We start from the raw sequence: 12,984 nt of genomic DNA on the forward strand, positions 1-12,984 counted from the left end.
AACTTTTACCATCTGTGAGTAATGTCGACCACGCTATTACTTAGCAGACTGTATCACTGACTGTACCTGCAAGTTAAATCATTGCGCGACACATGGGCCAGGAGATATGACGTCATATGCGTTGTGATGCGTGAAAAACTACCTCAAAACGCAGTGCAAGTTACACGGAGTATACTCATTCACTCTTTGATAATGAGAGCACTTGGCGACTTGCAACAAACTTTAAGCGTAATTGAAAAACGTTTTTCTCATTTATATGCTTATGTCAAGTATTTAACACATTAACTAATTTGTAAACTAATTAAAAGTTTGGAACTGTTTTATACAAGAGAGTGGGAATCTTGTATACAGCTCATTTGCAAACCCATGTCTACTGGAACGTTTTTGCTTGCAGATGTAGATGTATACGTATTGTAGCAAACTTACACCTGTGTCACACTTTACCAGTAATTATGGTGCATCCTATATGTATCTGCAGTATAAGTGTAGATATATACTTTAGGTGATGCTACCTGACAATAATTCCATAGTACTAGCACGAATGCAGCGACTGATACTAGTGAAAGAAATAACCTGCGATTCACGCAGAGCTGTTTACAAACCAAGCGCGCAGCGCCTGCGAACAGCTGCTACACCACCAGATGGATCTTGTCTGACTACTGGACACTTCTATGACTGGACAGCTAGGTTGGGCTACAGGTGGGGGGGGGGGGGGGCGGGAGGAGGGGGGCGGCAGCAGAGTAGAAGCAGAGAAGAGCTCCAAGCGGCAGTCGACCGTCAACTGCCGCAGGGAAAGTGGTGCCGTGTGCAACGCGCGTTGCTTCGCCAAACCATCGTTGGTGCTGGAACTTATCTTCGAAAAGTAAGACTTTTGAAAGCTTTGTCACTATGTCATTCTAGACTGATATCTCTTCTCTGAGCTCTCGGTGAGCAGCGACATAGCACTGCTCGCGCTAGGAAGTAGAAAATGTACTTCTTGACACAGTTACAACAGCTGGTCAGGCGAGGATGTGATACCTAGTTTACATTCGTATTTGCCTATATCAGAAGAAATTGTTGTAAATCTGTAAGTCGAAGCCTGTAGGAGAAGAAATTGAGAAGTGAGTTAGAGATACGCAACGGTGAAGGTATTACCCCGAAATAATGTAAAAACGATTTTCTCCACGCAGTGAGAGAGTTATAATCTCTTCTCCTAAGCCGTCTCCACACAGTGAGAAAGTTACAAAGTCTACTGCTAAGTCGTACACAGTTCTCTTGCACTTGTGTTCTATTGACCAATAACGCTTCAACAATCTTTGAACTGAAAGGGTGAATTTCATCTGACGGGTGTTACGTTCTTCTTTCTTGGCGTTCTTTCGGGACCACTATTTAAAACGAAACAAAAAGAAAAAAAATAATGGAAACCTCGGATGATTCACTTTTAAAATTGTCACATCCTTACGCACAGGTTGATCTGTATATAAAATGCGTTATATTTTCTCCCATTACAGAAGTTTCCAAACGTCTTATGGGATACTTTTAGCACCTATTTTGTTGTTGCAACGCATGAAAACTGAAAATGCAGGTTGCCAGCAATCGTCAAAAGGGAGAAAAATATGTTGTCGGTGACTCAAATGAAATTGTTAAGTTCGCCCCATAGGGTACCATTTTACGATACATAAAATGTTAATGGATCTTACTGTTCACTGCTGAAGCGTAGGAAGACCTAATCTCTATTCGTCACTGGATGACTCTAATTTTATCTCAAAATCCCTACGGTAGGAACACCTAAGGAAATGAATAATGTTCATGGAATCCACCCAAATTATCTATTTCTGGTTGTTCTAAGGACATTTACTGTAGATGTTTATGTGTTGTTCTGGGGATATCAGGTAGTTCAGGCAGCTATGTATTACTGTGATTCCTACACGAGGCAAAGAAAGCTGTAAGCATTGTTGCTACCGGTCTTTGTTGACGGTCGTTGCCCCGTGTTGACCCAACTAGAAGTGGATCCTACACTATATGCCAGCATATTTTTAGGAAAAATTTATAATATTCTCATTCATTGACAAGTATCACTCAATTTAATCGAAAACTACTATTCGCTTTCCCTACTACTTCACCAATATGATAGTTCCACTCCGTTACTCCTATTACTATGTTATGAATTCCTACAGTTATGACTCATTAATAGTCTAGTTAAATGCTACCTATTCATTAGATTTCCTGAAGTAGAAAAATGGTATAGGAAAGGAGCGCAGGAAACATTGTGTATATTAGCATTGTCACTTGAACGACGAGGAAGAATGAGGACAAGCCGATGGCATGCTACGTGCTAACACGTGTGCTACACACATCCACTGAAATATATTTCAGGTATACTTTTAGAGTACTACACACGTCCATTGCAATACATTTCGGGTATGTTTTTATTATGTTCCTTTTTGCTTGGGCGTAGTGTCTTTCATCGGCTTACTAAAAATCAGTCTAGTTAACAGCGATTTATGGAACTGTATCTTATAGGAAAAATGTGGTTATAGATGTACTACTTCGACTAGCTTAGGAAATAACACTAAAAATAGTAGATGCGTTTTGTTATTAGCGCATGAAAATACATTCAAAACGCCTGAGTAGAGAGGGTATAAAAATCAGACTGGAAAAAGCAAAAAAAGCATATCTGAAACAGAGAAATTAGTTCACATTGAATATTTTAAATGTTAGGAAGTCTTTTGTAAAGTCATTTTTTTTAATGTAGCCTTGTACGGAAGTGAAACGTGGGCGATTAACAGTTCAAACTAGAAGAGAATAGAAGCTTCTGAAATGCGGTGCAACAGGAGAACGCTGAAGATTATATGGATTGCTTGGATAACTAATGAGGAAGAGACGTGACGAAAAGATTTTGGCGCTACGTTACTAAAAGAAGAGATCGGTTGATAAGACACATTCTGAGACACATCCTGAGGCATGAAGAATGGACAACATGGCAATTTTGTGGGGGGGAGGGGGGGGACGTCGGAGGGGGGGGGGGATTTTAGTGAGAGTCCAAGGTTCGGTTACTGTAAAGCAGGTTCAAATGGATATATGTTGCACTGGTTATGCAGAGATGAAGAGGCCTTTACAGGATAGACTAGTGTGTAGAGCTGTAAAGTTCACAGCAACAACATCGCGACACAAAAGGAAAGAGACTACTGTTACTGTTACGGAACTACTTGCAGTGGCGTTTTAGTACGTGACTGTTTTCCGTACTGTGTCCTTGTGCTGTTACAAGTTTCATAAAAACTCACGACCTTAGTAGCAATGATCGATCAATTTACAACAGACACATTCTAGCGCTCACCAGAACGAGCCTATGCGCAGACTCGGAAAGTCAAGACAAAGTAGTTCCATACTCAGAGAACCAGGCAAGGTGTTAGTGGAGATGATTTGCCATTACCTTCTTCCGACATGTTATGAAGTATGTACCAGTGTCGTGTGAATGACTGTCACGTGTGCTTGTGCAGTGTAATGTTTGGGGTTGTGGTGTTCGATGAAGGGAAGGGAGCGGGTGAAACCCGATGCCTGCACATAGCCTACTCCTCTCGAATAACACAAAGGGGACCGCCGAACTTAATGTCCCCAATCTGACTGACGGATCACTATTGACAGTGTCAGATACCCTCATTTCATGAGACACTGCGGAGAGATATGGAATTTAATGCAGGAGATTGGCGTAAAGACTGGTGATCAGAAACTTCACGCCACCGTCTCTCCTCCCCTTCCCGGCCAAATATTAGCAGTGAAAATTTTCCAACACCAGAATTCGAAACGGTGTATCTCCGAATAGAGCGCCATCGCACATGTGTGCGAAGGGGGTACTCTTGGAAAAAAAGGCACGCAGAAATGTTTTGAAGTACGGAGGGAACGAACGCAGGCGTGGGTCGACTACAATATGTCTCATTTTGACGGCGACCATCGCAAACAGAAGTAGTTGGCAAGTAGCTTATACGAATTTGCAGCATCAGTCTCATTTCCTTCGTGTGACGCATCGTAAACATTTTTTTACGGCGGTTCGCAAGAATATGTCTGTAGTAAACTGCCTGTCTGTTGACAGTGAATTGATTAATTTTTACAAACCTTATCGCAGCCAAAGGTCGCAGTTCAAGGTCGGAAAGCAGTCGCTTGCTAATACTCCGCAACAAATAGTTTCTTAGTATTTTTGCATGGTGGTGTTCCACAGCTGCAATATTTTTAAACACATCATCTGCTGCTGACGGTGTGTATGATAATATCCTTCATTATAAGTTTCTTAGTAATATGAACTGTTACCTTTATGTTGTGTCAAAGTATCACACATGCAGTGCCGTTTGTAAGTCACAATGTGTTTTGTGAGCAAGATACGTGAGCTGCACTGCTAGAAGCCGGTGTTTTGCAACTAACCGTCGCTCTACGAGGGATTCCCAGGCTGACTAGGTAACTTGTTCCTTTCCCTGGCCCGCCATATCAAGTGCTGCAGGAGCCCCCATGAAACTAGCAATCGTCTTGGAGAAGTAACTGTGCGCATGAAGGAAACACCTATTATCCTACTATTAGATTTAATCGTGGCCATAATTGCTAGCTTATGGTGAAAGAATCCGTCGCAATCAATGTACAAAGGTTCCTCTTACAGCGACCAAATGAAATTCATAGATCTGGCAAGACATAATTTATTCAATAAGCCAATAACTGAAATTAATAATTTGACAGTGAAACAAAAATGAATTAACAGAATAATGCAGAGTCGCCAATAACGGGAGTTGGTGGACAATTAATATCCAAATGTCGGTCACTAAACAAATGGCACTACGCTACAGTTTATAAATTGTCAATTTAGTACAAAAAAGGGGACAAAATCTTTAATCGGGAAGTTATGGAAAAGCCGCTCGGGATTAGCCGAGCGGTCTGGGCGCTGCGGTCGTGGACTGCGCGGCTGGTCCCGGCGGAGATTCGAGTCCTCCTTCGGGCATGGGTGTGTGTGTTTGTCCTTAGGATAGTTTAGGTTAAGTAGTGTGTAAGGGACTGATGACCTTAGCAGTTAAGTCCCATAAGATTACACACACATTTGAACAGTTTTTTTGTTATGGAAAAGAGACCGGGTACCCTCATAAGAAGACAGATAGAATAAAAATGCTTGTGCTGCGCCTCTCAACTTGCACGCTACATAGATACTAGGAATCGCCACTAATTTAACCATTCTAACAAAAAGATCCCTCTCCAAACTATTCCACGCTTCTGCGTCAGTCTCTCGCATTGCAATGCCGCCTTACCACCGTTTGATAGCGCGTGGTGGCCGACGGCGCGCCTCTGAGCTCCGCCTGAGTATTGCATAAGGCGTGGGCAGAATTCTCCATACCGTGGCGGTGCTTGCAGACTCCGTGCTCCATCGTAGCGGACACCGTTCCGAAAGAAAAACTTCGAGACTCAAAACACGAAAGGCCAAGTCACTTGCCGTGCTGGAATAAGTCCTCGCCTCTCTGGCTCCTCGTCTCAACTCGAGCAGTGCTCACGTCTCTCTCTCGCTGCAAATCGTAAGGCAGCCCCGAAACGCTCTACCAATTGCTGCAAATTATCATGAAATTTTGCCTCCCGCCAAACTGTTAACTGTGGACCAACCAACCACCAACTTCTGTACGAACCAGTAGCCAGCTGGCCCGATTCCCAATGTATTTCTATCGTTCGCCTTGCTTCTAAGATTTCTGAAAACAGGACGGAAAATTTTAAGGGTCTACCATCCCACGGAGGACTCTGAGTCTATATTCTGCGGAGTATTCTCGAGACGATATTGTTTTGCCTAGCAAGTGGTGTGGCGCAGACTTCCAGCAAAATGTTCGTTTGTTCTTTAGTTCAGCTGTTACCCACTCGATTTCCACAGTGGCTGAGGCGATGGTTCGCCGAGCCTGCCCTTGAGCTTAGGTACACTATTGTGCGAAATGTGATTCGGCAAAATCGGGAACACAGGTCCACATTTGTTTCTGCTATCAGCAACTTCACCGTGGTCCCGTGAGCGTCAGACACTTCGTGTCTTGCCAGGAGGTCGGCTACTGAAAGGATGTTATGAAGGCCCACCTGTTTCAGACCCGTGATAACTGCGAGTTCAGAGGCCCCCACACGCAGCTCCAGAAACTGTTCCCACATGCAGAAAAAAAAAAAAGGTTCAAATGGCTCTGAGCACTATGGGACTCAACTTCTGAGGTCATCAGTCCCCTAAAACTGAGAACCACTTAAACCTAACTAACCTAGGGACATCACACACATCCATGCCCGAGGCAGGATTCGAACCTGCGACCGCAGCGGTCTCGCGGTTCCAGACTGTAGCGCCTAGAACCGCTCGGCCACTCCGGCCGGCCCGGAAATGTTAGATATAAAAAAATGTAGTACTGAAAACAGGTTAAAGCAGGTTTCGTTCAAGACAAAACTGACTACAGCACCCATCGAATCTCATAACCGCTCATGTTTCATGTCCTCATTAAAACTGGAATGCAAGATTGTATTATTTGCATGTGATGCGGTTCTATGTTGATTGAAAATGTGAGGAAAAGACCAAGACGAGGACGACGCCTTGCAACATGAGTGAACAGATGAATGGATACTACAGCTCATAAAATAAGGAAGATGAAGTTCCTCATAGCTGAAAACTGTGGTACTTGTTGCTTTCAATGTCAGGACTGATTTGATGCAGTTTCACCATAAAAATAAATAAATAAATATATACACAGAGCACCTGCTCAGCATGTTACAAGGATGAGGAAGGAAATCGGCTGTGCCCTCTCAAAGGAACATCTTGGCATTTGCCTGCAGCGGTTTAGGGAATTTCTTCACCTCGACATAACTAAACAGGATGAACATGAATAAAACCGACTAACTACAAGGACGGAATTCTGACTTAAAATAGAGGGAAAAAGGTTGTCTCAGAACATGTGTCCAGAAATGGACGGTGTGTGTGCAACGACAACAAATCGCTCTAGAATATAGTACAGAGCTTCATCACATCCACGTCACAACAGATGTTCAAAGTGGCCTTCATGTGATGCAGTGCACGCGTTCACACGTCGCATCATGGACTGCCACACCCTTTCCCACGTTCTGGCCTCTCTCCGAGTAGCGTGACAGGCGCCGTGAACACGCTGTTGAAGAGCCTGCACATCAAGAACTGGTTCAGCATACACAACGCTTTTCAGATGCCCCCAGAGGTAAAACTTCAGAAGGTTGAAGTCCAGTGATCTAGCAGGCCATGCTACAGGACCTCCGCGTCCTATCCAACGTCTGGGGAAGACGCTGTTGAGGTGTCGACGAACTGTAATGCGGGAGTGGGGTGGTGCACCGGCATGCAGAAACCCTATAACCTGTCGTATTGTCAGAGGCACATTCTCAAACAGCCCAGGCAGCGTATTCTGCAGAAAGTCCAGCTTCATTCCTCCATTGAGGCGTTGTGGAATAATAACTGGTCCAAGTATGTGGTCGTCAGGAATCCCAGCCGACACATTGATGCTGAACCGATTCTGATGAGGCACCTCAACCATTCCCCGAGGATTGTCTGTATCCCACAGATGACGATTATGCAGATTGATTATGTCAGTTCTGGTAAAGGTTGCTTCGGCGGTAAAGAGAACTGACGACAGAGATCCCAAAATTATGATGATCTGGTGCAAAAACATCGACAGAATCCTCCCTGTAGAGGGAAATCCGCTGCTGATAATTCTCGCAGTCATTGCAGGTGATAGGGATAGTAGCAGTTGTCATGCAGGATACACATAATCGTATTTTGGCTTACACCATGTTCCTGGTGTACTCACAGTCCGCCACCTCCCTGCACATTCGTCTGTCTGAAAAGACCCACGATCACACAAACGCCCGAAAAGGACCTGAAATGTTGTGTGACGTGGTTGGTGTCTGTGAGGGTCTTGTTTTGTTAAAGCCATGCTGCCTCTCGACTGTATCCATTCTCTTGGCCGTACACAAACGCCATCACGGCTTGTTCCCGACATGAATACCGGACCATTCAGCTGCTTAAGTACGCTGCGTCAATCACACAGCCTGCAACACACACGGAACACAAGGCACATGCTCAGAGGAACTTTCATTCGTCAGCGCCATCTACCGTGGCAACGGTGCATTTTCGGACACATTTTGATAGGACCTTTTTTTCCTCCATTTCCAGTCAAGAATCCGTTCTACAGTTTGTCGAATTTATGTATGTTCACCCTGTGTATATTTGAACCTGCTTACTGCATTTATCCTTGGTCTCCCTCTACAATTTTTGCCCGCAACGCTTCCCCCCATTCCCAAATTAACCATTCCTTGATGCCTCAGAATGTATCCTGTCAACCGGTACCTTCTTTCAGTCCATCTGTGCCATAAATCTCTTTTCTTCCCAGTTTGATTCAGACTCTTCCTGAGTTACTCGAGCTACCCATATAATCTTCAGCATCCTTTTGTAACACCACGTTTCAAAAACTCCTTTCCTCTTTTTGGCTGAACTGTTTGTCGTCCACGTCTCACTCCAGACAGTGGTAAGAACGCAATAGGATATTCCCCTTAATAAAGTACCTGTTGTGCTCGACGCCGGCCGCGGTGGCCATGCGGTTCTAGGCGCTGCAGTCCGGAACCGCGGGACTGTTACAGTCGCAGGTTCGAATCCTGCCTCGGGCATGGATGTGTGTGATGTCCTTAGGTTAGTTAGTTTTAAGTAGTTCTAAGTTCTAGGGGACTGATGACCTCGGATGTTAAGTCCCATAGGGCTCAGAGCCAATTGCCATAGTTTATGGCCAAGATGATGTCCTAGTGGCTTCATGTTTAATCAGGTGTCTAATGCTTTTAGGGTAAAGTGATAACTGCCATTTTTAACGATGGTAATTTATGACCCAAGAAAATGACGTCTTCCCGCCCCCACTGCCCCCGCTGTGCTGTATTGGTCGTTCCTCCACCACTGCCCCCATGCTCCTTTGATCCCTCAGATTGGCATTCTTAATGTGAACCTCGTTCGAGCAACACTGCCGCCACCATGTAGCGTTCTCAGTTTCCAGCACGGTAATACGTCCCAATTCTATTTGCTGACTTTCTTTAAAAAGAATATGGTTGTAGAACTGAACACTACAGTACACTAAAAAAATACGCTACTGTAATATAAGGTTCCTGCAACTAACATCACAATGCACAACCTGCAATCATGTGTAAAAAATGTCCAAGTAACGTCACACTGCACCGAAAAAACAAAAAAATACGCCCCTGCTACTATAATATTACAGAAAATAACATTGGGATGGGTTAGCTATGCATACACTGACATTGTGCTCGAGCGGTGGTTGATGTGTGCAGCGCCTGAGCCGCGGCGAGCCGGTGGGGGCTGGGGGCATGCGGCAGGTGGGACCTTCGCTCCTCCTCCTCCACGCTCGCCTATAAACAACACTCAGTCCCAGCTTTACGATCAACACCTTATTCAAAGAGCCTACAGACATGCAACTAGTTTAGTGCAGTTACTAGCAAATAAAGAAAAGGGAGTGGCCCCCGGTCTACCGGCGGATGAGTCGCACGTTTAATACGAAAATAATAACAAAACGTATTATAAACCCACTTATTTTTCATTCGAACCTTTATTGACAACCTTTACATCACAGGTCCATCAACTTGGCCATCTCCATGCAATTGAAAATGCTTATCACAATAACTGAATGGGGAGATAAACTCATCTCTCTGAAATACTGGCGGTAGCTTGTGAAATTTGCATGTAATGTTACATACGGCAGGCATCAGTTCTTTGGGAAACAACTAGTAATCCACCCCATTCAAATTGAACCACTTGTTCATAAGTTTCTTATAAATTTAATGAATCATCTTACATGCATTTTTAGATTTAAGCCATTTGAATATGTAATATGCATCAGTACTGTCTGTCTTGCCGAATCTGTAGTCTTCTCTCTGCACCATCGTCATGCATTCTGGTATAATTTGTTCCAAAATATGCAGAATGGTCGAACTTAGCAGGTTCCCCGAAAACACCATTGTCCTGCAATCCTCATTCTCCATTAACAGAGTCTTAATGGTTGACTTCAGTGTGCTCAAAGAAGCTCCAGTGCTGAGAACTTGCAGTATACACTCTTCGCCTGCGTGTAAATTAACGACTAATACCATTAATCTCTTCTTATCGCATTTAGCATCCAATATCATGTCCTTATTCATCGTATGTCATACGATGAACTGACTGTGACGCTTTCTGTGTGTTTCACCTTATATACCTGAGACCAAAGATGATAGACATATAGTTTTTCGCTTTTTCAGTGTTTCATACACTGCAACGAATGTTGCATGTATTAACGGCGGTTTAAAATACACTCCTGGAAATGGAAAAAAGAACACATTGACACCGGTGTGTCAGACCCACTTGCTCCGGACACTGCGAGAGGGCTGTACAAGCAATGATTACACACACGGCACAGCGGACACACCAGGAACCGCGGTGTTGGCCGTCGAATGGCGTTAGCTGCGCAGCATTTGTGCACCGCCGCCGTCAGCGTCAGCCAGTTTGCCGTGGCATGCGGAGCTCCATCGCAGTCTTTAACACTGGTAGCATGCCGCGACAGTGTGGACGTGAACCGTAAGTGCAGTTGACGGACTTTGAGCGAGGGCGTATAGTGGGCATGCGGGAGGCCGGGTGGACGTACCGCCGAATTGCTCAACACGTGGGGCGTGAGGTCTCCACAGTACATCGATGTTGTCACCAGTGGTCGGCGGAAGGTGCACGTGCCCGTCGACCTGGGACCGGACCGCAGCGACGCACGAATGCACGCCAAGACCGTAGGATTCTACGCAGTGCCGTAGGGGACCGCACCGCCACTTCCCAGCAAATTGGGGACACTGTTGCTCCTGGGGTATCGGCGAGGACCATTCGCAACCGTCTCCATGAAGCTGGGCTACGGTCCCGCACACCGTTAGGCCGTCTTCCGCTCACGCCCCAACATCGTGCAGCCCGCCTCCAGTGGTGTCGCGACAGGCGTGAATGGAGGGACGAATGGAGACGTGTCGTCTTCAGCGATGAGAGTCGCTTCTGCCTTGGTGCCAATGATGGTCGTATGCGTGTTTGGCGCCGTGCAGGTGAGCGCCACAATCAGGACTGCATACGACCGAGGCACACAGGGCCAACACCCGGCATCATGGTGTGGGGAGCGATCTCCTACACTGGCCGTACACCACTGGTGATCGTCTAGGGGACACTGAATAGTGCACGGTACATCCAAACCGTCATCGAACCCATCGTTCTACCATTCCTAGACCGGCAAGGGAACTTGCTGTTCCAACAGGACAATGCACGTCCGCTTGTATCCCGTGCCACCCAACGTGCTCTAGAAGGTGTAAGTCAACTACCCTGGCCAGCAAGATCTCCGGATCTGTCCCCCATTGAGCATGTTTGGGACTGGATGAAGCGTCGTCTCACGCGGTCTGCACGTCCAGCACGAACGCTGGTCCAACTGAGGCGCCAGGTGGAAATGGCATGGCAAGCCGTTCCACAGGACTACATCCAGCATCTCTACGATCGTCTCCATGGGAGAATAGCAGCCTGCATTGCTGCGAAAGGTGGATATACACTGTACTAGTGCCTACATTGTGCATGCTCTGTTGCCTGTGTCTATGTGCCTGTGGTTCTGTCAGTGTGATCATGTGATGTATCTGACCCCAGGAATGTGTCAATAAAGTTTCCCCTTCCTGGGACAATGAATTCACGGTGTTCTTATTTCAATTTCCAGGAGTGTAGCTCTGTATCGGTCAAGTAAGAACTCTTAAAGGGAGAAGATGTTGAACCCCACATTACAGCCCAGCTCAGCTCCTCAATGCAACCAGCAAATAAATACACTACTGGCCATTAAAATTGCTACACTAAGAAGAAATGCAGATGATAAACGGGTATTCATTGGACAAATATATTATACTAGAACTGACATGTGATTACATTTTCACGCAATCTGGGTGCATAGATCCTGAGAAATCAGTACCCAGAACAACCAACTCTGGCCCTAATAACTGCCTTGATACGCCTGAGCATTGAGTCAAACAGAGCTTGGATGGCGTGTACAAGTACGGCTGCCCATGCAGCTTCAGCACGATACCACAGTTCATCAAGAGTAGTGACTGGCGTATTGTGACGAGCCAGTTGCTCGGCCACCATTGACCAGGCGTTTTCAATTGGTGAGAGATCTGGAGAATGTGCTGGCCTGGGCAGCAGTCGAACATTTTCTGTATCCAGAAAGGCCCGTACAGGACCTTCAACATGCGGTCGTGCATTATCCTGCTGAAATGTAGGGTTTCGCAGGGATCGAACGAAGGGTAGGCCACGGGTCGTAACACATCTGAACTGTAACGTCCACTGTTCAAAGTGCCGTCAATGCGAACAAGAGGTGACCGAGACGTGTAACCAATGGCACCCCATACCATCACGCCGGGTGATACGCCAGTATGCTGATGACGAATACACGCTTCCAATGTGCGTTCACCGCGATGTCGCCAAACACGGATGCGACCATCATGATGCTGTAAACAGAACCTGCATTCATCCGAAAAAATGAAGTTTTGCCATTCGTGCACCCAGGTTCGTCGCTGAGTACACCATCGCAGGCGCTCCTGTCTGTGATGCAGCGTCAAGGGTAACCGCAGCCATGGTCTCCGAGCAGATAGTCCATGCTGCTGCAAACGTCGTCGAACCGTTCGAGCAGATGGTTGTTGTTGGGTGAATCGGGGAACAGGAGGGCAGTCCTGCCAGATGCTCACTTCGGCACGGCGCATATGGCCACTGGAAGTGTTGCCCATCCGAAAAATACAGCCTTTACAGTATACTGAATTTTATTGCCACTGAGTAGTTTTTCTTTTTTCGCCGTTTGAGGACTCCATCTCTTTTCGTTAGTACATAGTAGTTTTCAGTTACACATACCTGTATAGTTTTTGTTTCGTTTGTTCTTTTGTCAAGAACAATGCGCAGTTCAATAAATAGTGAGCCATTTGGCA

The 12,984-nt window shown here is 45.8% G+C and overlaps 1 protein-coding gene across 2 annotated transcripts in view; it reads left to right on the forward strand.

The window, feature by feature from the left end:
* The first annotated feature begins 780 nt into the window (after positions 1–780).
* Positions 781–12,984, forward strand: part of LOC126469560 (uncharacterized) — a 335,049-nt gene continuing 322,845 nt past the window's right edge. For both annotated transcript variants that reach the window (XM_050096680.1, XM_050096681.1), the window contains exon 1: positions 781–862. The gene's annotated coding sequence lies outside the window, so the exon portion shown is untranslated. The remainder of the gene's footprint in view (positions 863–12,984) is intronic.

This window comes from Schistocerca serialis, chromosome 3, assembly GCF_023864345.2.
Source record: "Schistocerca serialis cubense isolate TAMUIC-IGC-003099 chromosome 3, iqSchSeri2.2, whole genome shotgun sequence".
Taxonomy (NCBI): domain Eukaryota; kingdom Metazoa; phylum Arthropoda; class Insecta; order Orthoptera; family Acrididae; genus Schistocerca; species Schistocerca serialis.